The sequence below is a fragment of the Oryctolagus cuniculus genome, chromosome 4 (assembly GCF_051225735.1).
Source record: "Oryctolagus cuniculus isolate XC-2025 breed Fujian yellow rabbit chromosome 4, ASM5122573v1, whole genome shotgun sequence".
Lineage (NCBI taxonomy): Eukaryota > Metazoa > Chordata > Mammalia > Lagomorpha > Leporidae > Oryctolagus > Oryctolagus cuniculus.
In genome coordinates, this window is record NC_142870.1 from 119,780,550 (window position 1) to 119,807,909 (window position 27,360).

Sequence of the window (27,360 nt, forward strand, 5' to 3'; positions counted from 1 at the left end):
TTAGTTTTTTTGGGTATTTAATCTTCTACTATATCATGTTTTGAAATCTTATTTTCGGGTACATTATGAATCTCTTGTGAAGAGTTACAGCCTACTGCTTAATGACTTGAACTCTGAAGTTCTGTAGACCAAGGTTCAAATCCAAGAGCTTTCATTTTCTGTGACATTGAGCAAGTCACTAACCTTTCTGGGATTCTGTTTCCCTTTCCAAAATAAGGACAATAATAACCCTTTGCAATAGGATTGCTATGAAGATAAATATAACTTGCCTAGTACACTGTCTAGCACATCATATGCTCTAAGTAATTGTTGCTGTTAATGATGATACTGTAAGTACCATTAAAATGTGTTAAATGTCTAAACAGGGTGAAGCCTGGGCCTGATCTATAGAACAACAACTAAAAATAGGAAGCAAAAGAGTCCTAGGATTTCAAACTAACACTCTCACTACCTCCTGTGCCAATCAACAAAATCTTCCACACAAAGTCCTATCCAAAATATCACGTATATGTGAGGGCATCACAGGCTACAAATGTCTTCCAAAGTATAGACGGTGGTATTTGTTTACAGAGAAGTAAAATAATCTGTTTAAAACTGAGATTATTTGCTTAAAGGAGAAAAAGGGAAGTTATCTGAGATGTTATTTGGCAATAAAAATCACACACAAACACACACACACACACACCCCAAATACAATGACTTGTATCCAGTAGACCGTCAATAAATATTTATTGAATAAAAAGTGATAGAGTAATAGAAAATATTATCTTTTAAAACTACAGCAACCACTTTTTAAGATTTATTTATTTATTTGAAAAAGTTTCACTGAGAGAGGAAGCAATATAGATGGAGAGAGAGAGATCCTTCATCCACTGTTTACTTCCCAAATGGCTGCAATGGCTGGAGCTGAGCCAGACTGAAGCCAGGAGCCAGGAGCCAGGGGCGTCTTCTGGATCTCCCACATGGGTGCAGGAGCCCCAGCACTTAGGCCGTCCTTCTGCTGCTTTCCCAGGTGCTTTAGCAGGGAGCTGGATTGGAAGTGGAGCAGCCACTTGAACTTGAACCCATATTAGGATGCTGGCATTGCAGGCGGTGGCTTTACCTCCTACACCACAATGCTGTCCTCAATTACCAAATATAAATACTTACTTTGATGGCTAAATGTGTCAACTTGGTTAGAATATGATGATCAGTTGTTTGGCCAAATTCTAATCAAGGTTTTGCTATAAAAGTATTTTATAGATGTGATCAACATTGTAATCAGATAATTTTAAGTAAAATATATTACTCTATAATTTGGGTGGGCCTTCTCCAATCAGTTGAAGGCATTCAGAACAAAAACTGAGTGTCCTAGAGAAGGAATTCTGAAGATGGTAACAAATAAATCCTATTTGAGTTGTCAGCTTCCTAGCCTGCCCTAAAAATTTTGGACTTACCAGCTTCCACAATCACATAAACCAATTCCTTAAAATAAATCTCTTAATACACAAACAAGGATATGCTGATGCATTTTTTTTTCTCTAAAGTACCCTAACTTAAACTTAGACAAGGAATTTCACATCACTCTCTCTAGTCTTGACAAAATTTTAACAAGGTCGGTATTATTATCCATCTTTTTACAGATACGCGACAAATGAGGGTAACTTGTCCGGTGTCCACAAGTGAGTACACAGATAGCAAGGCTGCCTCCAAACGATGTCTCTGAGTCCAGAATGCATGCCCTTTCTCTTTTCAGAGTGACTGAGAAGGGATCTAAATAAAGCCTTGGGTTCTGTAACTTTGCAGGGGCTGACAATTCAGTGTTAGCTTACGATGTCAGCATTGTACTATATGCACGGGGGACAGGGGAAGAAGGGGCATCTGAATCACAGAGCACACAGACTGCAATGTTACCCTCACAGATATAAAAGTATTATGTGCGTTAGATGGCTAACTCTAAAAATGTCAGAAGAAAAACTAAATATATACAAAAGTAAGTAAATGGGCAAGACTGTTTCTGAAAAACTGCCTCCTTCCAAAATATCTTTAGGACATGTTAATTCCATACTCAGAAGGATCATAAAACACAGTACTGACATTTGGAGCAGTGGTTAAGAAGCTGCTTGAATTGCCTGAATCCAAAATCAAAGTGCCAGGGTTTGAGTTCCAGCTCTGCTTCTAATTCCAGCTTCCTTTAATGTGCATCCTGGGAAGCAGCAGGTAATGGCTCAAGTACTTGTACCTGCCACCCACACAGGAGACTGGATTGAGCTGCATTGAGATCTTTCTCTCTCTCTTGCTCTCTCTCTCTCTCTCTTTCTCTCTCTCTATTCCTTTTTCCCTCAACGCCCTCCCTCTCCCTTTCAAATAAAAAGTGAAAACAAATTTTTTTAAAAAAATCGCAAAACAGCCGGTGCCGCAACTCACTTGGCTAATCTTCCACCTGCGGCGCCGGCACCCCAGGTTCTAGTCCCGGTCGGGGCGCCAGATTCTGTCCCGGTTGCTCCTCTTACAGTCCAGCTCTCTGCTGTGGCCCAGGAAGGCAGTGGAGGATGGCCCAAGTGTTTGGGCCCTGCACCCGCATGGGAGACCAGGAGGAAGCACCTGGCTCCTGGCTTCGGATCAATGCAGCACACCAGCTGCAGCGGCTATTTGGGGGGTGAACCAACAGAAGGAAGACCTTTCTCTCTGTCTCTCTCTGTCTAACTCTGCCTGTCAAAAAATAAATAAATAAATAAAAATAAAAAATTGCAAAACATATTTTTAAAATCACTGAGACATCATAGAACTATTTGAGTGGGAACTATCTCCGGAAGTCCAGTTAATGGAGAACATTGGCCTTGTTTAGACAATAACCAAAATGGAAAAGTAAGATATATGTCGCAAACAAGCAAAGCTCACATCTACAGAAGCTTTCTTATCAACCATTCCTTTACAAAATATTTCTCTGCAGCAGTGAAGGAAAATGTTATTTTCACTGCATCTCTGCCTGCCCTTTTCTTCTATTGCACCTATGTTTCTGACTTTGACTTTTCCAAGTTACCAGGCAATAGTGCAAGATGATTTTCAAACATGGAAAAAAAAGGGTTCTGCTAGATGAAAATGAATCTTACTCTGCCCTTCACTGATACCAATGTGTCCACCATTCCTAATGACAGTTTCTGCTATATATTCATAGTAGCAGTTTCCAAATTCTAGGGCTTTAGAAGTTTTGCAAGCGGTTCTAAAAATCCATATATACCACTGATCACTGTCATTTACTAATAAATTTACTAATAAACTTAAAAATATACAAACACAAACACATAAAAAGAGAAATGTCTAATTTTTCAAATGGATAGATATGGTTGTAAATGGCCAAACCCAAACACATTTTAGGCATTTCTGTACCGGGGTCGGCGCTGTGGCATAGTAAGTTAAGCATTCACCTGCGGTGCCAGTATCCCATATGGGCACTGGTTCAAGTCCCAGCTGCTCCATTTCTGATCCAGCTCCCTGCTAATATACCTGGGAAAGCAGTGGAGGATGGCCCAAGTGCTTAGGCCCCTGCATCCATGTGGGGAACCCGGAAGAAGCTCCAGACTCCTGGCTTTGGTCTGCCCAGTCTCAGCCACTGCAGCCATCTGAGGAGTGAACCAACAGATGGAAGATCCCTCTGTGTCTCTCCCACTCTCTCTGTAACTCTGCCTTTCAAATAAATAAATCTTTTAAAAAATTATTTTAAAAAGAAAGCATTACAAATCAGGAAACCATTTTTTTGGAAGACATAAAAAATGAAATCAACTTACACAAAAACAAATTAATGCAAAGTTATCTGCCACCCAAATTAACCACAGAAAAGATCCTCCCACCCTATGAGGTAAGGTGGAAAGGTTTCCCAAAAAGACTAATAGCATTTAGTCTGACCATAGTACTAAGGAAAAAAGATTAGGACAAAATATTACACCCAGACACATTAAAAGGTATTTTTCAATTTATGCACAGACATCAACACATATGTACTGAGGACCTGTAACATGTGAGGCATGTTCAAGAACTGGAGGAAAGATGAGTTGACCACAGAGACCTGAAGGAAATGAGGGAGGAAGCTATATTGACATCTAGGGAGCCGGCGCCGCGGCTCACTAGGCTAATCCTCCACCTTGCGGCGCCGGCACACCGGGTTCTAGTCCCGGTCTGGGCACTGGATTCTGTCCTGGTTGCCCTCTTCCAGGCCAGCTCTCTGCTGTGGCCAGGGAGTGCAGTGGAGGATGGCCCAAGTGCTTGGGCCCTGCACCCCATGGGAGACCAGGATAAGTACCTGGCTCCTGCCATCGGATCAGCGCGGTGCGCCGGCTGCTGCGCACTGGCCGCAGCGGCCATTGGAGGGTGAACCAATGGCAAAAGGAAGACCTTTCTCTCTGTCTCTCTCTCTCACTGTCCACTCTGCCTGTCAAAAAAAAAAAATTAAAAAAAAAGAGAAAGAAATCTAGGGGAAGCATTCAGGCAGAAGGAGCAACAAGTGCAAAACTTTGACATAAACACTTGCTGTGAAGGAGGAACATTAGGAGATTGATGTAGCTAAGAGAAATGCTTGAAGAGGAGAGTTGTAAGGGAAGTTAAGTTTAGAGTGATGATAAGGTATACACAAATCTTCTAGGCCCTTATAAGGATAGGAACTTTGGGCAAAATGGATGTTGTGTTGGAGAATGAGCTATTGGGGGCAAAAGACAGAAGCAGAGAAACCAGCTAGAAGGTTATGTAATAATAGCAATAATCTGGAAGGTAGAACCTACAAGATTTCCAAATGAACTTAAAAGCCCCAATTTTTTTTCCCTGATAAACTGGATGATTTCCAAACTTTTTGGCTTGTACAACTAGAATGCAGGAGTTTCCACTTGGAGATGTATAAAAAGTAACAAAGAAGGGCCGGCATTGTGGCCCCAAAGGGGTATAGTTTTAAAACTTGCCATGGGCCCCCAAATCCCATTAAACTGGGAGGTAAAAATGCCATCTTAAGTGTTAAAGTGACCATATTAAGAGTTAAAATGAAGGGCCAGCACTGTGGCACAGCAGGTAAAACCCCAGTCTGCACTGTCCACATCCCATTTGGGCATTGGTTCGAGTTCCAGCTGCCCCACTTCCTATCCAGCTCTCTGCTATGGCCTGGGAAAGCAGAAGAAAATGGCCCAAGTCCTTGGGCTCCTGCACCCACATGGGAGACCTGGAAGAAGCTCCTGGCTCCTGGCTTCAGATCAGCCCAGCTCCAGCCGTTGCAGCCAATTGGGGAGTGAACCAGCAGATGAAAGCTCTCTCTCTGCCTCTCCTTCTCTCTCTATGTAACTCTTACTTTCAAATAAAAAAAAAATCTTTAAAAAATAAAAAAGTGTTAAAGTGATCATATAGATAGAATTAAGTGTTAACAAGATCATATAAATAAGATCAAGTGTTTGGTAATAATAAGAGTTAGAATTAAAAAGGAGAGAATATTCCAACATGGGAAGCTGTCCATGTAGCAGACTCATAGAATGACAATTGTGTTAAATAGCACTCTGATCTCAGAATCAGCCCTTAAGGCATTCTGGTCTGGCTGAAAAGCCCATGAGAGCATTTCAGGCATGGAAAGCCAAGACACTGTGGCAAAAATAAATCTCTTACATGAAGGATCTCTGTGATACAGACCCCAGTGGAAAGCAGTGGCCACCAAAGAAGGATGTACTTTTCTCTTAAGGGAGGAGAAAACTTCTACTTTGTTTATGGCCTTGTCTAAATACTGACAGAGATTGTGGATTCAAAAGGCTTCCATAGCATTGGCAGCTCATGTCAAGAGCCTCAGGTGATCACTGACATCATACATAAGAGTGTTAATTGTTAAACTGGGGCCAGTGCTGTGGCATAGTGGCTAAAGCCACTGCCTGCAGTGCTGGCATCCCATATGGGTACAGGTTCAAGTCCTGGCTGCTCCACTTCTAATCCAGCTCTTTGCTATGGCCTGGGAAAGCAGTAGAAGATGGCCCAAGTTCTTGCCTGCACCCACATGGCAGAACCAGAAGAAGCTCCTGGCTCCTGGCCTCGGATCAGCCCAGCTCCAGCCATTGCAGCCAACTGGGGAGTGAACCAGAGGATAGAAGATCTCTCTCTCTCTCTCTCCCTCCCTCTGCCTCTCCTTCTGTCTCTAGGAAACTCTTTCAAATAAATAAATCTTTAAAAGAATTGTTAAATTAACAGGAGTCACTGTGCACTTATTTCCCATGCAGGACTTCTGTCCTCATGAGTTTTATTGTGAGAATTAACTGTATTATGAGAAATATTGTAAAACTTGTTTGCAGTTTGTGTGTGTGTATGTGTGCGCAAATTGTTGAAATCTGTACTTAGTACAGAGTTGGTCTTCTGTATATAAAGTTAATTGAGAATGTATCTTAATGGAGAATGGGACTGGGGATGGGAGAGGGAGGAGGTAGCATGGAAGGATGGGTATGGTGGAAAGAATCACTATATTCCTAAAGTTGTACTTAGGAAATTTGTACTCATTAAATAACAGGTTTCGTTAGGGGGTGGGGAGGAAGCGAAGACACTGTAATCACTAACTGCTATACACCAAAATACACAAATCAATTATATGAAGTTAAAACTAAGAAATATGAGAAAAATCCTGTGCATCCAAAGTACCAGGCAAAGTCCTAGTTTTAGAATTTGTCAACTCATCAGAGAACAAAAGATGACAGTGTAGATGAAAATAATCTAATTAATAAGTTTATATCTTTGAACTGTTTAGAAAATCCATGTACACTTATTCAATTCAAATATCCATAAAACACATAAAAATTGATAATAAGTCACATAGAAAATTATTATAATTTTAAGAATTCATAAACTGCCCTGCACCCCATGGGAGACCAGGATAAGTACCTGGCTCCTGCCATTGGATCAGCGCGGTGCGCCAGCTGCAGCATGCCGGCCGCGGCAGCCATTGGAGGGTGAACCAATGGCAAAGGAAGACCTTTCTCTCTGTCTCTCTCTCTCACTGTCCACTCTGCTTGTCAAAAAAATAAAAAAATAAAAAAAAAAGAATTCATAGACTAAAAATGGTTCATTTATTTTCTCTGACCCAAATAGGTAAAACAGAAATTATAATAACAACAACAAAAATAAAAAACTAGGGGGGCAGGCATTGTGATACGGTGGGTTAAGCCAGCATTTGTAATGCTCTAATCCCACACTGGCATGCCTGGGATATTGTCCCTCCTCTAATTCCAATCCAACTTCCTGGTGATGTATGCCCTGGGAGGCAGCAAGTGATGGCTTAAATATTTGAGTTCCTGTCACCTACATGGAAGACACTGGCTCATGGCTTCAGTTTTCTACAGTGCCACCTATTGTGGGCATCATGGGAATGAACCAGCAGATAGAAGATTTCACTCTCTCTCTCTTTCTCTTGCTCTCTCAGTCTCTCTTTCCCTCTCCCCTCTCTCCCTCTTCCCCTTTCTTTCCTTCCCTCTTTCCTTCATTTCACTCTTTCAAATAAGTAAATGAAAAACATTAACTATAGAATTAGAGATGCTGACAAGGATTAAATAAGATGTGAACCAGTGAGAAAATTAAAACTAAAGTTACAAACTATTAGAAATTAATAATAAAAATACTAGACAATAAAATCTAAGGAATGTAGCTCAACTCAGAGGGAAGCTAGTTGCTCAGCCTTCACTGTGTTTCCTTTTGTTCATTGTAGGATATTGACGTTCAATTAATTAAATGCCTCTATGTTGGCAAAATCATTCTGTATCTTCTTTTTGGCATTAATATTCTGCTTTCTGTGCTTCTCCAGAAGCTTTTTAAAACCTCTCCACTATACATTACATCATTCTGTTTGACTTGACAGATGCTTAAATTCCTGTTCATCTCAATTCTATGGACTGTCAGCTACTGGAGTATAGTGGCCATGCTGTGGCATCTTCATACCAACTCAGGGCACAGTACTATGAACATTCCTCTCCCCTAATGACAAGAGCATGGTTGAAAGGTCAGAGAGGCCCAGGTTAGAATCTTAGCCCCACCAAATTCTATCTGTGTGAACTAGGGCAAGCTGATTAACCTTCTAGTCCCCTTTTTTCATTTGTAAGAGAGCCTACTCTCATCTACTCAGTAGTTTCATGTAATAAAACACCAAGCATGGTAACTGGAACATAGCTGATGCTAGGTAAAGAGAAGCTATTAGGAACACTGAAAAGTTGGATGAGTAAAAGAAAGAGGCCTAAGTGACAGTGAAGAGAAGGAAAATATGGATTTTCCAGTAAAACAGACATATCGTTTCCTGGTTCTGCCATTTATTTGGCAACATAATGTTTCAAAAGTTATTTAATGTTCCTTAGTCTCTTTCTCCACACCTCTAATTCTGGAAAGTTGCAGTGAGGTGATAAGACACTTAGTAGGGAGCCTGGCACACAAGTAAGTGCTCATAAGTGCGAGTTCTTCTTGCCACTGCCACCTTGGCTCAATGACAGGTCTTCATGAATGTTTGCTGAACTGAATTACAGCTCTGCTGTGAGAATCTCACTTGGGCTGATTTAATCCCTACAAGGACCCAAATTAACAATATGTTCTCAACTCAGTGAGGCAAGACCTCAAATAGCCCCAATATGTGACTGTGTTTCAGCAGGGGTCAGAGTAATTGAGGCTTCACCATTAAAAAGCAATTCCATATGAGGTTGTCTTACTGGATAATTTGTTAGGATTCCTTTTATGAAGTTGTTCATTAAAAATTTGACACCAGAGCAATCTCTGAGAGAAGCCTAAGCAGGTCTCACTTTCCATTAATATAAATTAAATTCCTCAGGAGATGTGACTCTCCCCACCTAAAAAAGTGTTGCCTGTTATTGGATTTCCCTCTGACCTTTCTGAAATTCAGAAATACCTCCAAATATTAGCTATGAATGAGCTATTACTTAGGTTTTTACTTCACAACTATCCTTGAGAATAAAGCATTTTGTCTACTTTATTCCTTAGAATGACTCTTCATTTAGTATGTCACCCTGGTTTTATGCTTAAGAATATAAGAGGTTTAGCATATCAAAAGGGGGCTAAGTGTGAAGTGAATCACAATTCTGGTGCATTATTCTTTACTGGAGGTCTTTTTTCCTCCCTATTAAAAAAGGACAGGTAACTCTTGCTGAAAAGTCACAGCTAAAAATCTTATATTTGGTTTTTCAAATACTAGAAATGAGATTAAAGGCATACTTCATATATTAAAATATCACTGTTACTCCATTTTGTTGGTATTGTACTAATGGATTTCTTTAAATTATACATTTGTAAAATGAGAAGCCAAAGAAAGGTTTTTGCTAAGTGAATGATTGGGTAGAGGTGGGATGCTGAGAGTATTGTTCTTAAAATAAGCAAACATGAATGTTCACTTGGAATAGTGTAGACTGAGCTTTTAGCTCTGCCATTTCCCTGCAACCAGCTGTCAAGCTATCTAATTATCACAGTGCCATTCTGGCAGATGAATTTTGATGAATTACAAAATCTTAGAGTCAGAAGTATGTTTCAGATCACCTAATCCAATGCACATATTACAAACTGGGAGAATGAAATCTAGAGAGAAATCATTTGCTCAAAGCCTTAAAACTTGTTAATTATCAGAACCAGCGCTGGCATTGAACTTTTTTGCTCCATTTTGCATTCCTTTATATTAGAATTAAGGGTAAGGACCAGCTAATATGAACAGCCTCCACTACAGAGGAAGGAGGAGGGGTCAAGGCAGAAGACTAGGAAAAGCAAAGGTAACCATCCAATCAGAGACTTTAGAAGCACTGTGTTCATTTAGTAATGAATCCTTATGAATGACACTGAAAATAAAAACGTCAGCCATTCACTCTGAGACAACAATCATTATAGCTGTAAGATGTGGCAACAGTCTAAGGAAGGGTACACTAAATCTACACTTACAGGAGCACCCAAAGATGAAAACACAAAAGATAAAGTACTATTTTTACTTGGTCACAGAACCATCTGATTATCTAAAATTTCCAAATGACCTTATTAGGCAACACAAGATCATAATGAAGTGGTCCCATTAATGTCAACTTGAGTTATGTTTCCGTCAAAATTTCCATCATAGCTCCAGGCAAAGCTATCAGAAGGACAAACCTCCCAGCCAAATATCTTTCTTTTTGATCATAGTATTTTAAAGAATGATTTTTATCATTTTAATATACTCTAGTGGTGCAAAAGAAAATGTGAAGCATCATTGCCCACAATGGCTTCTGAATTTACTTTTTAAAGGGATTGGAAAGTCTTGGTTACTATCTTCAAAATGTCATCAATCTTTAAGACAATACACTTTTATCCTAAAAACTGGCATTCTATGAGTAAATCAAATAGATGTCATATAAAAAATAAATTTAAAAAATTTTCAGAAGTTATTTGCTCAAGAATCAGTACTTAACTTTGAATACTTAAATATGGTTACTTGGAGAAAAAAAAGAAAAACATGAATGGAAAATGAGATTTTTAAACATTAAACTATTCACAGAAGATGTGCAGCTGAATTGATTTATAAAATAAATGATATTCCTCCAAAATATCACTTTTTTTCAATTTCTTAAATTGTAGTCAATAAAAAAGACATTTGAAGTTAAAGAATTGTTCCTTCACAGTTGTTTAAATTCTAAGTAAATCAAAGAAAAATTATACAGAAGAAATTGAGAAATAATACTTAGAATGCATTTTCCCAAAAAATCAATTTAACAAATATTCCCAAGATATGCAAGGCCTTTTAAATACTTCCTGAGAGTCATCTCTGAAGTGGCCTTCATCCTAGTTCTGGATTAAGTGCAAAATAAGCATGACAACCAACCTAATGTCAGAGAAGAAAAGAGAATCAGAGACGCTTAAAGAGGAAGCAGTAGGGCCAGCACTGTGGCATGACCTGTGGAGCCCCTGCCTGCAGTGCTGGCATCCCATGTGGGTGCAGGTTCTAGTCCTTGCTGCTCCACTATCCAGCTCTCTGCTATGCCCTGGGAAAGCAGTGGAAGATGGCCCAACCCCTTGGACCCCTGCACCCATGTGGGAGACGGGGAGGAAGCTCTTAGCTCCTGGCTTCGGATGGGTGCAGTTCTGGTTGTTCATTGTGGCCAATTGGGGAGTGAACCAGCGGATGGAAGATCCCCCCCCCACCCTGTGTAACTCTGACTTTCAAGTAAAATAAATAAATCTTAAAAAAAAAAAAAAAAAAAAAAAGAGGAAGCCATATCTCAAAGGGGTCTTAGGGAAAGGTGAGATTTTCAAAAGTAACAAAAGACAATATATAATAGAGTGAAGCAGTTTCTTGGTCCCCAGGAACCAATTAAAAAACAGCAGCAGGGAAGGGCAATATTCCCACTAACAATATTAGACCACTTTAGACTGTGGGGTTTTTTTTGTTTGTTAGTTTTGTTTTGTTTGTTTGTTTTTTTAATGTATAAAACATCATCATTGTCCTTTTCTTCTTCACTAACAGACTGGGAATTCAGGGTGACGCTCTTGATGTCTCTATTAAAAGAACATACCCAGGGCCGGCACCATGGCTCACTCAGTTATTCCTCTGCCCACAGCACCAACATCCCATGTGGGCACTGGGTTCTAGCCTTGGTTGCTCCTCTTCCAGTCCAGCTCTCTGCTGTGGCCCAGGAGGGCAGTGAGGGACGGCCCAAGTGTTTGGGCCCCTGCACAAACATGGGAGACCAGGAAGAGGCACCTGACTCCTGGCTTCAGATTGGCACAGTGCCGGCCATGGTGGCCATTTGGAGAGTGAACCAACAGAAGGAAGACCTTTCTCTTTCTCTCTCTCTCTCTCACTGTCTGTAACTCTACTTGTCAAATAAAAAAAAAAAAAATACCCAAAAGATCAAAAGATCTAGAGTCCCGAGAAAAGTACTGCTTTATGAATTTCTCAGAATTTCTATGAGCATAGCACGCTAAGACAGATTAGGCTAGTATTATTCCCATTGTATAAATCAGGAAACAGGTTCAGTGGGATTGGTGATGATTCAAATAAAAACAGTGGATGAAAAATAGCAATGCAGGAACTTAGCCAGGCCTTCCAATGGCAAATCAAGAGCTTTTCCCACCATCTCACGAATGAGAATGAAATTCAATGTCAGGCTGGACCACATAAAGTCCCAAGTTAAGTATAACTCTTATTCTTAAGCAATAATGAGCCTACAAATACACAATCCAAGCTATCAGAAGTTCCTTTTCTTCTCCAAGGCATTTTTTTAAGAAAAAAAAAAAGGCACAGTAAAAAAAGTAAAAGAGATGCAATTTACCAAAAGGAATAAAACCAGGTAAGTTAATAAATTCATACAATGAATTAAAATATCACAAGAATCTACAGAGTGTCAAATCAATTAGATTCACATTTCAAAATTCATCATGATCTGTGATCATGGGAGAATGCTGAAGGTAAGTTTGTTACTAAGCGTATTTTTATGCAACTGCCCTCAAACCCCCCAAAGAATATACTAACAAAATAGGCCAAACAAACACGCCTTGTGGAAACTGGTGGTGTTGTTTAGTATTCCACATCTACTGAACTGAAAAATGAATACTAAGCTGGGAACCTAGGGAAAGAAAGTTCCTATCTCAGCTCTATCACTAACTGGCTTTATGATATTGGCCAAGGCAGCTCATCTTCCTAGGTCTCTCATTCTGAGAAGTGGAGCAACTCATCTAGGTAATACTAATAAGCCCTTCTTTTCTAAAATTATTTGAGTATATTAATTCCCAAGCTTTTGGTATATAAGAGGCAATCAATGTATAAGAGAAAATTCAAAAGATTACCAGAGTCATTTTCCCCACTAGAATATAAAATAACTTACACATTTAAAAACCTAAAAGACACGTAGTAAAGGTAAGTCAAGACCCAGGAAACTAATATAATAACCATTACTTATATGGCATCTTGGTTTTCCACAGAGAACTTTTACACATTTCCTCACCAACTTGGAGCCAGACTCATATAGTCATGCACCACAGGATGACATCTCAGTAACATTGGAGCACATATACTACAGTGGTACCAAAAGATTATTATGAGGGGCCAGTGTTGAAGAGTAGTAGGTAAAGCTGCTAATGTGCCTGGGAAAGCAGCAGAAGATGGTCCAAGTCCTTGGGCCCCTGAAACCCTAGTGGGATACCCAGAAGAAGCTCCTCACTCCTGGCTTCAGCCTAACCCAGCCCTGGCCTTTGTAGCCATTTGGGGAGTGAACCAGTGGATAGAAAATTTCTCTCTCTCTGTGTGTGTGTGTGTGTGTATGTGTGTGTGTGTGTGTTTGTGTGTCTCCCTTTCTTTCTGTAACTCTGCCTTTCAAATAAATAAATAAATCTTAAAAAAAGAGGTCAAACATTGATGAAAAAAATCACCAAGGACACAAAAATGTCATTGTGGACATTTGGGGAGTGAGCTAGTGAATGGAAGATCTCTCTCTCTCTCTCTCTCTCTCTCTCTCTCTCTCTCTTTCTAAATTCTGCCTTTCGAGTAAATAAATCATTTTAAAAATTCTTTACAAAATTATAATGAACCTGAAAAATTCTTACTGTCTAATGGTCCTACTCTACCTTTTCTATGTTTGGGTACACAAATACTAATTATTGTCTTACAAGTGCCTACAGTACTCAGTACAGCTATATTCTGTACACATTTGTAGCCTAGGAGCAACAATAGCCTAAATGTGTAGTAGGCTGTACCATGTACCTTTGTGTAAGACACTATATGATGTTCCCATAATGAAGAAAAAATTACCTAATGATGCCTTTCTCAAAATGTATCTCTATTAGTAAGCAATCACTGTAGGTTGTTGCAACAAAAATCAGAAACCAATGATCTAAATATAATCTTAATTTAAATTTCAAAAATAAAATGCTGGAGACATTAAATAATAACAGACTTTTAAGGCAGGTTTGCATAGGCCCTAGAAGTATAGGTTATAATTATTATCTAAGGTTTATCATAAATTTACTCTGGAAAAAATTTAGAAAAGCAATTTATATAACTCAGATAAATTGACCTTCAATGTAGTATACGTTTTTGTTTTAAACTATCATGAAGGTTGAAGATGACTTAGAAACTCACTGGGCCAAGACTTTGGGACCATTGACTGACAACTTTGATGGGGCATGGGAGATAGAGGGTACTCTTGGTCTATTTGGTTTGGAGCATTCAGATTTAAAAACAATTTCATTTCTTTTCACCTTCATATTTTGACAAGTGGAGACTGGTTTGTGGAATCGGGAAAATGACAGATGAGACTGAACAGGAAATGTTATTTGGTTCATGTCCCAGGGATATTATTTAAGAAAAGAGCTGAGTGAGCATTTTCAAAAGCTCAACTGGAAGGAAGGCAATCACTATATACTATTTATGATGCTTTTAGAAACATCTCAGGAGGTATAAATTTTGGCAAGTTGTATAAATTCTTTTGGGCATTTCCCTATATTAGTTTCCTGCCTTCTGGTAGAAAAAACATTTGCCCATCACAAAAATAGGGAGAGATGTTATCACTTCCAAAAAGAAGTATATGCATTTTGATGATGAGAAGAGAGCAAGTTCAATGTATTTTGAGGTACTCAATCAGGAAGCTAAGACAACTTGCTTGTTTCTGAGAATTACTACAGGCTTTTTTGTTCTACTATATGATACTACGTTTGATATGCCATGATTGTACAATAAAGTATTATAATGGCAATCATACAGTAATATCATACTATATCACCAATGAATTCCAGAAATCTAATAATTAACTGCAATCTCCCTAGCCCTTCAAGATGATAAAATGTAGTAAAAACTTGGATATTACATGGGAAGCAGGCCATACTCATAAAATGACAAATGCCCTAAACAGCACTCTGGCCTCAGAATCAGCCCTTAAGGCATTTGGATCAGGCTAAAAATCCCATGAGAGCATTTCAGGCATGGACAACCAAGATCTATCACAAAGAATAGCCTACATGAAATATCTCTGTGAGTGAGATCCCAGTGGAAAGAAAGGACCATCAAAGAAGGAGGCACCTTTCTCTGAAGGGAGGGGAGAACTTCCACTTTGATTATGGCCTTATCTAAATAATGTTGGAGTTTGTGAACTCAAAACGCTTCAGGACAAGAGCTGATCACTGATGTCATAAATAAGAGTGTCAATTATTAAATCAACAACAGGAGTCACTGTGCACTTGCTCCCCATGTAGGACCTCTGTTCTTTATGAGTTGTACTATGAGAATTAATGATAAAACTAGTCTTCAAACAGTACTTTATACTTTTTGTCTGTGTGGGTGCAAACTGTTGAAATCTTTACTTAGTATAGAGTTGATCTTCTGTATATAAAGATAAGGAGAGGGAGTAGGAGACCAGACGGGAGTAGGGGTGGGAGGGCAGGTATGCGGGGAAGAACCGCTAGATTCCAAAAGCTGTACCTATTAAATTTGTATTTATTAAATAAAAACTTTCAAAAAAACTTGGATATTATCTTCTCTCTGGTCTCCTAAAAAGTACCCAGACACTGATAAACAAAAAGAAACATGCAACGACCAGTAATATCAGTCAAAGAGCAGACCCTTGAGAACTTTGAGCCAAATTACACATTTGCTTTGCTTACCATTCATAATATCAAACCCCCAAATCTGAAGCAAAGTTTTCTACATGCAGTATTATCTGATGACACATTAATTCAGGTTTAAAATATTTGTACCAAGGTAAATTAGGTTTAGAAATCAACTCATAAATTACAAAGCATATTCCTTGTGCATGACATCAGTGCAGGCATGTTACCTCTGCTCCAATGATCTGCTGCTTTTCTACAAGTGCTCTAAAACCTACTTTGCCTTGTTTTACATGTTTGTATTTATATTTCTCTTCAGAGTTTTTAAAAAACAATCATTTTCTTCCAAAAATTTAGCAGTTAGCATAAGGAGAGTGGGCCTGAACTGTTCACAAGACTGACAGAATGGCTCCTAAAACCTCAATCAGGTCATAAAGAGTGGAAGTGTGGAATGGGAGACTGGAGGAGTGGACAGGTTATCATCAGAACCACCAGGGAGCCCACATTACTCCTACCCTACTGAGTGCCTGTCTTACCCCACCTCACCAAGAGTCTGATATGCCAGAAGGGAATAAACAAAAGCAAGAGGAGAAGTATAACATTTGCCTTTTCAAAAAGCAGGTAATAAGAACACTGACCTTGATCACTGAAAGAAAACATCTTTGGATTGATACCAATATGAGCAAAGGGGGGAAAGGGCTTTAGGGTCCACTAATTTCTCACTACAGGCCTCACACAGCATGTTAGCACAATGAACTTTCTCAGAAATTTATGAGTAAAGAAATCTGTTTGGGGGTTCGTCACTGTAGAGCAGCAGGTTAAGCCACCACTTCTGATGTTACCATCCAATATGAGCACCATTTCAGAGCTCTAGCTGTTACGTTTCCAATCCAGCTCCCTGCTAGTGCACTTGAGAAGGCAATGGATGATAGCCCAAGTAGTTAGGCTCCCGCCACACAAGTGGGAGATCTGGATGGAATTCCGTGCTTTTGCTGTCATTTGAGGAGTAAACCAGCAGATGGAAGACAGCTCTCTCTCTCACTATCTCAATCTCTCTCCCTGTCAAATAAATCTTCATTTTAAAAAACCTGTTTTATTTCATTGAATAATGTTAACATATTATTTATCTCTAAACTTTTCCTGCAAATTACTTTCTTAGAAAATAATTTTGAAACACTGAAATATTTATGGAAATATTCCTTTGTATGGGGCCCTTGTGCTGGCTTAAAATATGCACCTTGTACCATGATCAAATTTTTAAGATCATCCAGCAAAAGCTAAATTCTGTTCAAGTATAAGGTTGTTCACTTGGTAACAGTGTCACAGTGATTATTAAATTCATTAATCTACTCAAAAGCCACATCAGCACTGCTAAAACTTTCAGTACCATTGGGTCCCTTATAGCCCATAGGTCACAAAGTTTAAATGGATGCTTAATCGCTACTGTCTGGAGAAATGAAGCCACTCGCTGTTCTGTAAATGTCTTTCCTTTCCCAATTCCTTGGGCCTTGCTCTCAATATCAGATCTCCAAATGTTAAAATCTCACTAACCTTTGTAGACCCACCCACCTAAATGCCAACTCCTCCACAATCATTTCTTGTTTGTCCACACCTGGCTGGCTTCTCCCTCCTTTAAAACCCCCATCCATTTTGCGTGCCTCTTAAAGCAATAATCATAGTTTTTCCATTACCATAGGTCTCTGCCATAGATTCTCAGGGCAGGCCACCCGACCCTGCCCTGGTGTCGGTTTCTCCCTCACTCAACCAAAGCAAGGACACCTGGGCCATGGGCTGGGGTTGGGGGGAGGCCGAGCTTCAGGATGGAAACATGCAAATAGCGTTGAGCAAAGGAAGCCACCGTTTATCTGCTTGGGCAGCAGCAGCAGTCACGCGGCCCCGGGTGCAGGGCCTGCTGTAAAGAGGGGAGCCCCTTCTGCAGGTGGGACTCCACCTCGAGAGTCTCCCCCAGCTCAGTCCCCGGCCCTCCAGGGACCCTGGGGCCCCTACCAGGTGGCTCAGGTGGCTCAGGTGGCCACGAGGCTTTGACCCTGTGCAGGAGTTTGGTTCTAGACCCTTCCCCACGCGTGGCTCCCCCATCCCTAAGAGAGGCAGCACTCTCAGGCCAAGACCCCGGTTCCATCCACTCCCCAACCCGGCCTCCCTCCCAGAGCTTTGGTGCGGGACTGGGGCGCAGGCTGCGGTCTCCGGCTCCACTGGTCCCAGGCGGCCGCCTGGCGGCCAGGGTCGCACCTTGCCGAACTTGACGTGCTGCAGGTACAGGAGGCCATCTTTCACCAGGGTCTCTGGCGACTCCACGGCCATAGCCGGTCTTCTAATCTCATCCCCCAATTAGATGGTAAATTCTTTGGGAATAGGAACTACACCTTCCTTCTGTTTAGATGAAGAAATTTAGGCATAGAAAAATGAAGCAACTTGTTGAAGGGCTCGTCTAGTAAGTTCACCTCCGAACTCAAGCCTCAAAAGATAGGCTTTTCTCCCTAACTCTGTCCCCCTCACCCCTTTGACAGTAAATCAATGGTTCCTATGGCAACCCAAAAGACGAAAGTCACCACCTAGTGGAAGCAGATAGCATAAAGTTCTATTTTTCTGTCCTAACTTACCGCTTGACTTCTAACTCAAAATTCTAACTCTGAATCTGGCTTGAAGAGCTTCACTTCTCAAAGTGCATTATGTGGAACAATAGTAATGCAAGATTTTTTTTTAATTTATGGAAAATGGTAGGCAAAACAAAGTTAAACAGTTATTGATAGCTTATAGTAAGGCTTCTCCAATCATTTACTATGCCACTCTGAGGCAGTATCTATAGTTTATATATATGTGTGTGTGTGTGTGTGCATGTACGTGTGTGTATTTCATATCTTTAGAAGGTCCAAGATATTAACACCTTTTTATTAAGAAGATGGAATCCAACTACCTTTTCATACATTTCATGTAATTCAACATAGCAGTTTTTCAAAATAAAGTTTATTTTAACTGTATCATTTTCACAATATATACATGCAACAAATTCATTTCAAAACTATTTAAAGCAAGCATTTAAGCAAGAAATCTCACAACCAAATACTGTAAGATTTAACGTTACTAGGATTTATCAGTAGCAACAATCTACTTTAAGCCAGCAAGTGAGTGATTAAGCCCTACCCACACAATGTCTGACATTTAATAAATGAGTTACATGCACATAGAGTATGTTTCATTCAATGACTAATATAGGGTCACTATATTTAGTTTCTATTTGAATGTTTCACCTTTTTTTCTCCATTCCTGAACCCAGCCGAGGATATGTGATAAATTTGAAAACTAAAATCAGAAAGTTTTAATGAATGAAACAGATGAGAACAAGACTGACTCTTCTAGTACAAAATGAGACTCTTTTCCTTTATATCATTTTTAGACTACTTGAAATTCTTAAAAATGAATTAAAAGAACATAGGTGACCTCTGAGGAGAGCAGCTAGGTGACCTGGGAACAGCAATGAGAGGAAAATTTTTTACATACCCTTATATCTATATAGATAGAATTGTGGATAGAAGAGATATGTTCAAGTCTTAACCGCATACTGTGAAATGATCTTATTTGGAAATTGGGCTTTTGCAGATGTAATCAAATGAAAGTGAGGTTATAGTCAATTAGGATGAGCTTAATTATAGCATTTCTAGGAAATTAATACCTTTCTAATTTCATATAGTATGATTATATATACTTGCAAAAATTAAATAAAAAATTAAAGTTATGTAGTTTTATAGTTTCATAACCATCCTGAATTCATGACTAAAACACACACAGTTTTCTACAAGATTTTACATTTTTCTTCATCTGTTTCTTTCTTTCTTTCAAACTTCAGCCACATGCTTGCTCTGTGCCTGATATTGTAGCCTGGGAAAGGTTCTAGAGTATTCAGAAACCAGAAACTTGTCCTCTAGAATGATGTCTGTTCTAACAAATAATTGTAGAGAAATAGATTAAATCAAGCAGTAATGGAAGCATTATTCATGGAAACTGGGTAATTATGATAAAATCTAGTTTTTTAAATGGTATTCAACCATGTATATGAGGTAGAAGATTTTTCTTCTTCCCTTGATGTAAAGATTAATGACATGGAATACATATCAGTTACTTGACTGGTTCAGGAGCATCTTGGGAGATAAGACATAAATTATGAGAGTGAGGTTACTGTATATGTCCCATGGCATACTCTTGACTTATCAAGATTCTAAAAACACACACAGACACACATTATATACTTATATATATAAACACATGTATACATATATAAATACATATACATATGTACACACACATATATACTGTGTATATATATGTATATATACAACATGAGGGAGAGCAGTTGAAAGAAGTGGATTCTGAGATCACTAACAGTTTAGTGTTAAAAATAAAAATTGGGGCTTCCTTCAGCAACACATACTAAAATTGGAACGTTACAGAGAAGACTAGCATGGCCCCCGCATGAGGATGATATGCAAATTTGTGATGCATTCCACATTTTTTGTATCTACAAAATGCATGAAAACTGTTCTCTTTATATAAATAAAAAATAAAATAAAATAAATTTACAAAATAAAAAGAATAAAATTGGACATGAATTAGCTACATTAGAGGATTTTTACACATGAAGAAAAGAAAGATGTATCTTTTTTTTTTTAAACTTTTATTTAATGCATATAATTTTCCAAAGTACGACTTATGGATTACAATGGCTTCCCCCCCATACCGTCCCTCCCACCCACAACCCTCCCCTTTCTCACTCCCTCTCCCCTTCCATTCACATCAAGATTCATTTTCGATTCTCTTTATATACAGAAGATCAGCTTAGTATACATTAAGTATGGATTTCAACAGTTTGCTCCCACACAGAAACATAAAGTGAAAAATAATAGATGATTTTTTTAAAAATGATGATGAAATCAGAGCAGACCTATTGTCATGTTTAATCCCAGTGAGAGTCAAGTTGGGAATTGATAATTTCTTTTTTTTTTTTTTTTACAGAGGATCAGTTTAGTATGCATTAAGTAAGGATTTCAACAGTTTGCACCCCCATAGAAATACAAAGTGAAATATATTGTTTGAGTACTCGTTATAGCATTAAATCTCAATGCACAGCACATTAAGGATAGAGATCCTACATGAGGAGTAAGTGCACAGTGACTCCTGTTGTTGACTTTACCAATTGACACTCCTGTCTATGGCATCAGTAATCTCCCTATGCTCCAGTCATGAGTTTCCAAGGCTATGGAAGCCCTCTGAGTTCTCTGACTCTTATCTTGTTTAGACAAGGTCATAGTCAAAGTGGAAGTTCTCTCCTCCCTTCAGAGAAAGGTACCTCCTTCTTTGATGCCCTGTTCTTTCCACTGGGATCTCACTCGCAGAGATCTTTTGCCAGAGTGTCTTGGCTTTCCATGCCTGAAATACTCTCATGAGCTTTTCAGCCAGCTCCGAATGCCTTTAGGGCTGATTCTGAGGCCAGAGTGCTATTTAGGACATCTGCCATTCTATGAGTCTGCTGAGTATCTCACTTCCCATGTTGGATCACTCTCCCTTTTATTTACTCCATCAGTTAGCGTTAGCAGGTACTAGACTTGTCTATGTGCTTCCTTTGACTCCCAGTCCCTTCACCATGACCAACTGTGAACTGAAATTGATCACCTGGAACAGTGAGATGGCATTGGTACATGCCACCTCGATGGGATTGAATTGGAATCCCCTGGTATGCTTCCAACTCCACCACTTGGTGGCTTGATCAGCATAGCCCTGACTGTTAATGAACAACTTAATACATTATCCCTCTTAGTAGTTTTTTTAATCTGTTCTACTTAATATGACTGGTTTAGATCTGTAATTGATGCACAGTTATTCTTAAGTGTTGAAAATTAACTGAAATGTGATCCCTGTTGAACATGGTGGTGGGAATGGGAGAGGGAAGAGAAAGATGTATCTTAAAAATTATTCTGAAAATAAACTGCCAAAGGAAAGCATTATGTATAAATCACACTCGTTGCACTCCCTTACACTACCCTCTCTCTTAGTCATTTGTTCTTATTCTGAATTAAGAAAAATTAATGGTTCGAGTTTCTAGAAATTGAAATTATAATTCAGTCATTTCCCTATCCTGAAAAAAAAATGGAAGAAAACTTTTTTAAAAAAATAACATCTTCTTTTGGAACCAAGTCTTCAATCATATTAGAAGTAAACAGGGGCCAGCGCCACGGCTCACTAGGCTAATCCTCCACCTAGTGGCGCTGGCACACCAGCTTCTAGTCCCAGTCGGGGCGCCGGATTCTGTCCTGGTTGCCCCTCTTCCAGGCCAGCTCTCTGCTGTGGCCAGGGAGTGCAGTGGAGGATGGCCCAAGTACTTGGGCCCTGCACCCCATGGGAGACCAGGAGAAGCACCTGGCTCCCGGCTTCGGATCAGCGCAGCACGCCAGCCGCGGCGGCCATTGGAGGGTGAACCAACGGCAAAGGAAGACCTTTCTCTCTGTCTCTCTCTCTCTCACACTGTCCACTCTGCCTGTCAAAAAAAAAAGAAGAAGAAGTAAACAGAATAAATGGAATAGATGTCATGTAACATGTGTCTTCACATCAAAAAGAATTATTGCCCAATGTCTGTCGCTAACATCTTTGCAACATAATAGGTACTACTTAGTGCCTAATTGTATGTATGCATTGATATTTTTGGGGATAGAAAAATATTACCTTGGAGAACTATAATTTGATAGAATCGACAAAGACAGAATAGTGAGAAGATGCACTAATTTCAGACACATATAAATACCAGAAAAACAAAGGAAGGAACATGTTCTCAGAGGACTGACTGAGAGAAATTCTCAGTGGAGAATGAACACAACAGCTTAGAGTCTCACAGAGCAGCAGGAGAGAAGACAGACATATAAAAGCCTGCTGTACTCCAATTACTCCTTAGGCTGGCATCCAGTGGGAAGCACCATCTTCCCAGGGCAAGGTGAAAGGAGGCTGCCATAGCATGGGCCACTGGCAGTTTTGATTGAGGTAGAATTCCACATTCCTTGCTGACTTGGAGTCTGGCCTGTGGAGCTGGCAGGCATCAAGGCTTCCACTTTGTTCCACGAAGGGAGGTCTCTTTGCTTTCCTGCCTCCCCACCACCACCACCACCAAAACACCAGAATCAATTTCCTGAGGTGGAGTTATAAACAATCTCTGTCTGATTTGGAGAAGACTAAGAAGTTTGATTCAGGGTTGTGGCAGCACATAGGGCAGAGAGCAGACTCCCTGTACCTCAAGATTGTAGAAGCTCTGGGCATGGGCCATGGAGCTGAGAGGGATGTGGGTTGTGGCTGGGTTTCTCGGACACACACCTGGTCTGACTCCAGAAACTCAGAGCTCCCTGAATGCTGGATACAAATCTTGCAGAAGGCTTGGGTGTCACACTACAGAACACTTCAAGGCTCTTCATCATTCACATGCCCATGCAGGTGGTCTGTAATGGCACCATGAGCTCGCTCTAGGCAGTGAATCACCTGGTTCACCTCAGCACAGAGAACGGCTGGGTCCATGAACACACCAGCCAGCACCAACATCATCTCCCCCAAGTGACTGTAATCAGAGAAGCTCCATCAGGCCCAACTTGGGTATCACCCTGGACTATTTCCCCACCCACAAATGGTGGCCAGAGCTCCCTGGTCCCACCCAGCACACACCTCTGGAACTCTAGAGTAAGCATCAGGCACACTTCCAAGAACAAAACCTTCAGAGCAGAATACTAACAAATGATTGTCCAGGTACATAAAAATAAACATAGAAATATAAGAAATATGAACAACACAGGCAATATAACTCCCCAAAAGGAACATAATAATACATTAATATTTGACTGTGATGATAAGGAGATTGAGAAAATGCCTGAGAAGGAATTCAAAAGAATGATTGTAAAATTACTCAAAAACACAGATAAACCATTACATGAAACAAGGAAATTCACATGATATGGATGAGAAATTCAGCAAAGAGATAGAAATATTGAAGGAAAATGAAACAAATATTAGAAATGAAGAATTAAATAACTAATAAAAAATACACTAGATAGCCTTACATAATTGGTAAGGCATAATTGGTAAGGCATAATAACATAATTGGTGAGGCAGAAGAAAGAATAATCTAGAAGACAGGTCTTTTGCAATATCTCAGACAAAAAAAATGTACAAAGATTAAAAACAATGTTTGGAATCTATGGGATAACATCAAACAACAAAAATATTTGAGTCTTATGAGTTCCTGATGGTATGGGGGTAAAGAAATAACAGCTTATAAAACTTATTTGGAGTGCTGGCATTGTGGCACACCAGGTAACACTGCCACCTGCAACACCAGTTTTCCATAAGGGCATCAATTCATATCCTGATTGCTCTACTTCCAATGCAGCATCCTACTAATGGCCTGGGAAAAGCAGCAGAAGATGGCCCAAGAGCTTGTGTCACTGCCACTGACATGAGAGACCCAGAAGAAGCTCCTGGCTCCTGGCTCCTGGCTTTAGCATGGCATAGCCCTAGCCATTGCAGCCATCTGGGGAGTGAACCAGCTAATGGAAGATTTCTCTGTGTCTCCCCCTCACTCTCTGTAACTGGTTTTCAAATAAATAAATAAATCTTTACAATAAAAGAAAAATTATTCAGTGAAATAACAGCAGAAAATTTATTTCCCCAATTTGGAGAAAGATATGGACATCCAAATACAGTAAGCACATAGAACCCCAAATAGGCCTGAACAGAAATGATGTTCACCACGACACATTGGAGTCAAACTTTCAATAGTAAAACATAAAGAAAATACCTTAAATGTGCAAGAGAAAAATGTCACATTACCTTTAAATGAGCTCCCATCAGATTGACAGATTTCTCAACAGAAACCTTACATGCCAGGAGACAATGCAGAGATATAGTCCAAGTATTAAAAGAAAAAACTTAACCCAGAATACTCTACCCAGCCATGCTCTCATTCATAAATGAAGGTGAAATAAATACCTTCCAAGAAGAGCAAAAATTGAAAATATTTGTCACCACCTGGTCAATCTTACAAATGATATAAAAGGATGAAAGGATGTACTACATGCAGAAACAGAGAAAGATAATCAACATCATGAAACAATGTGAAAGTCAGAAAAACACCTGGTAAAAGGACAAAGGAGATTCAAAACAAACAATAGGAATATTTATGGAAAATTGCAGGACTAAACCATTACTTTTCAATAATAACCCTGAATATAAATGGTCTAAATTCTCCAATTAAAAGATACAGACTGGCTGAATGGATTAAAGAATGAAACTCAGCAGGGAACAGCATTGTGGGGTAGTGGGTAAAGCTACCGCCTGTGAAACCAGGATCCCCCATGGGCACCAGTTTGTGTCCTGACTGCTCCACTTCCAGTCCAGCTCCATGCTAATGGCCTGGAAAGGCAGTGGAGAATACTCTAAGTGTGTGGGCCCATGCCGAGACCCAGTTGTAGTTCCTGGCTTCAGCCTGGTCCAGCCCGGGCTGTTGTAGCCACTTGGGAAATGAACCAACAGATGGAAGACCGACCTCTTTCTCTCTCTCTCCCCCACCCTCGGCTTTCAAATAAATAAATAAATATTTTTAAAAAAATCTATATGGTATGTACAGGAAACACATTGAAACACATTTCACTAATAAAGATACACACAGACTAAAGCAAAAGCATGGAAAAAAATTCCATGCAAACGGAAATCAAACGTGAGCAAGAGTAGCAATACTTAGGGCCAGCGCTGTGGCATACTGGGTAAAGCCACCACCTGCAGTGCCGACATCCCATATGGACACCGGTTCGAGTCCCAACTACTCCACTTCTGATCCAGCTCTCTGGTGTGGCCTGGGAAAGCAGAAGATGGCCCAAGACCTTGGGCCCCTGCACCTGCATGGAAGACACAGAAGAAGCTCCTGGCTCCTGGCTTTAGATCAGTTCAGCTCTGGCCGTTGTGTCCATTTGGGGAGTGAACCAACAGATGAAAGGCCTCTCTCTCTCTCTCTCTCCCTCTCCCTCTCTCTCTCTTTCTCTCTCTCTCTCTCTCTCTCTGCCTCTCCTTCACTCTCTGTGTTAACTCTGACTTTCAAATAAATAAATAAATCTTTTTTTAAAAAAAGAGTAGCAACACTCATATCAAACAAAATAGATTTTAAGACAAAAACTGTTACAAGAGTTGTATTTTCTAAATGCTAGAGGGAAAACTGTGGAAAATAACAAACCGCTCTTTTAAACCAGAATCATAGTCAATCAATCATTTTAAAATTACTCCTGAAATAAAGTTATATGATCCTAATATCACAGTCTTCAGAAGCAGGTTGAGTGTGTATCCTTAACAGAGAATGGAAAAAGGAATAAAACTGCAAAAGCTGGGTGGAGTTGGGGTAGACAGTAGCTGATTGTAACTTGTTCCTGATCAAAATGTAAAGGTAGCCAGCGCCACAGCTCAATAGACTAATCCTCCGCCTGCGGCGCCAGCACACTAGGTTCTAGTCCCGGTCGGGGCGCCGGATTCTGTCCCGGTTGCTCCTCTTCCAATCCAGCTCTCTGCTGTGGCCCAGGAAGGCAGTGGAGGATGGCCCAAGTGCTTGGGCCCTGCACCCGCATGGGAGACCAGGAGGAAGCACCTGGCTCCTGGTTTCGGATCGGCACAGCGCACTGGCCGCAGCGGCCATTGGGGGCTGAACCAACGGAAAAAAAGGAAGACCTTTCTCTCTCTCTCTCTCACTGTCTACTCTGCCTGTCCAAAAATAATAATAATAATAATAATAATAATAATGTTAAATCAACTTGATTACGTTAATGTTAAGTTACTGGCACATTAGCAGCTGGTTTCAGCAAAGAGCAGAGAGACCATAGAAAAAGTATTTATTCAGTTTGTACTGGTATTGACAGAAGCTGTAAATAACATGAAATTAAGTAAGGATTTCTTATCTCAAAAAAATCTGCAGAAGTCTATCTCTTCAGAAATATAAAGTGGTAGGGACACATATTTAAGAGTAGGATAGTTTGGATTGCTGCTAACTTAATAGCAATGAAACATCCCCACTTCACTGCAGTAAAACATTATGACAAAGCCCCATCCAGAGGATGGGAAAATGTTATTGCAACTTTACTCCAGAAATATATATACTCAATCAGCACATACTCTTCTCAACAGCACCAAGTGACCCCTTCTCCCAAGAAGCTTGTTTTCTGAACTCTTCACCCTACATCATCTCAAATTTTCTCCTTTCCATTTCCCTAATTTTAATTTAGTTGATGCTGAATCAGAAAACTCCTGTTTCCTATTTGCATTAGACTGCAGGAGAAATTCTTAATGTACACTAGGGCATGTTGGGGTGAGTGCTAGAATAGGGGAATGGCAAAGATAAAATAAGAATGGTCAAAGTAGATTATTGTTCCTTTTTTTATACTGTTGCCAAGAAAATGGTATCAATTTCTTCTCCCTGTGAAGTACCCATTATAGGAAAGAACATACTCTCTGCCTATGATATCAAAAGTGGGTATTTCAACAGGTGCTACAAGCTGCCCCCTTAAAATGGACCCAGAAAAGAGAAGTGTGGGGTAACTGCAGCAAACAGGTGAATATAGCACCATCTCAGTGCCCAGGAAGCACACCACCTCGGAACCTGTAGAAATCCAAATTACTGGACCCTAAATCTACATGACAGGAAATCTAGGGTCAGGACCTAGGAATCTGTTTTAGCAGCATTCCATGAGATTCTGATTGGATTTTCCAGTGTCCTAGACAAATTTGCTATCTACCAATTCAGAATTGTTC

At 39.9% G+C, this 27,360-nt stretch overlaps 1 protein-coding gene, 1 non-coding gene and 1 pseudogene across 3 annotated transcripts in view; 2 read left to right on the plus strand and 1 right to left on the minus strand.

Moving 5' to 3' along the window:
* The window catches only part of PPM1L (protein phosphatase, Mg2+/Mn2+ dependent 1L), a 350,431-nt gene that overhangs the window by 185,163 nt on the left and 137,908 nt on the right, over positions 1–27,360 (minus strand). The window lies entirely within an intron of this gene.
* Positions 1–27,360, plus strand: part of LOC149127088 (glyceraldehyde-3-phosphate dehydrogenase pseudogene) — a 75,006-nt pseudogene that overhangs the window by 39,092 nt on the left and 8,554 nt on the right.
* Positions 19,955–20,057, plus strand: LOC127483042 (U6 spliceosomal RNA). The gene has a single exon (XR_007909016.1). It is a non-coding gene; the product is annotated as a U6 spliceosomal RNA (small nuclear RNA).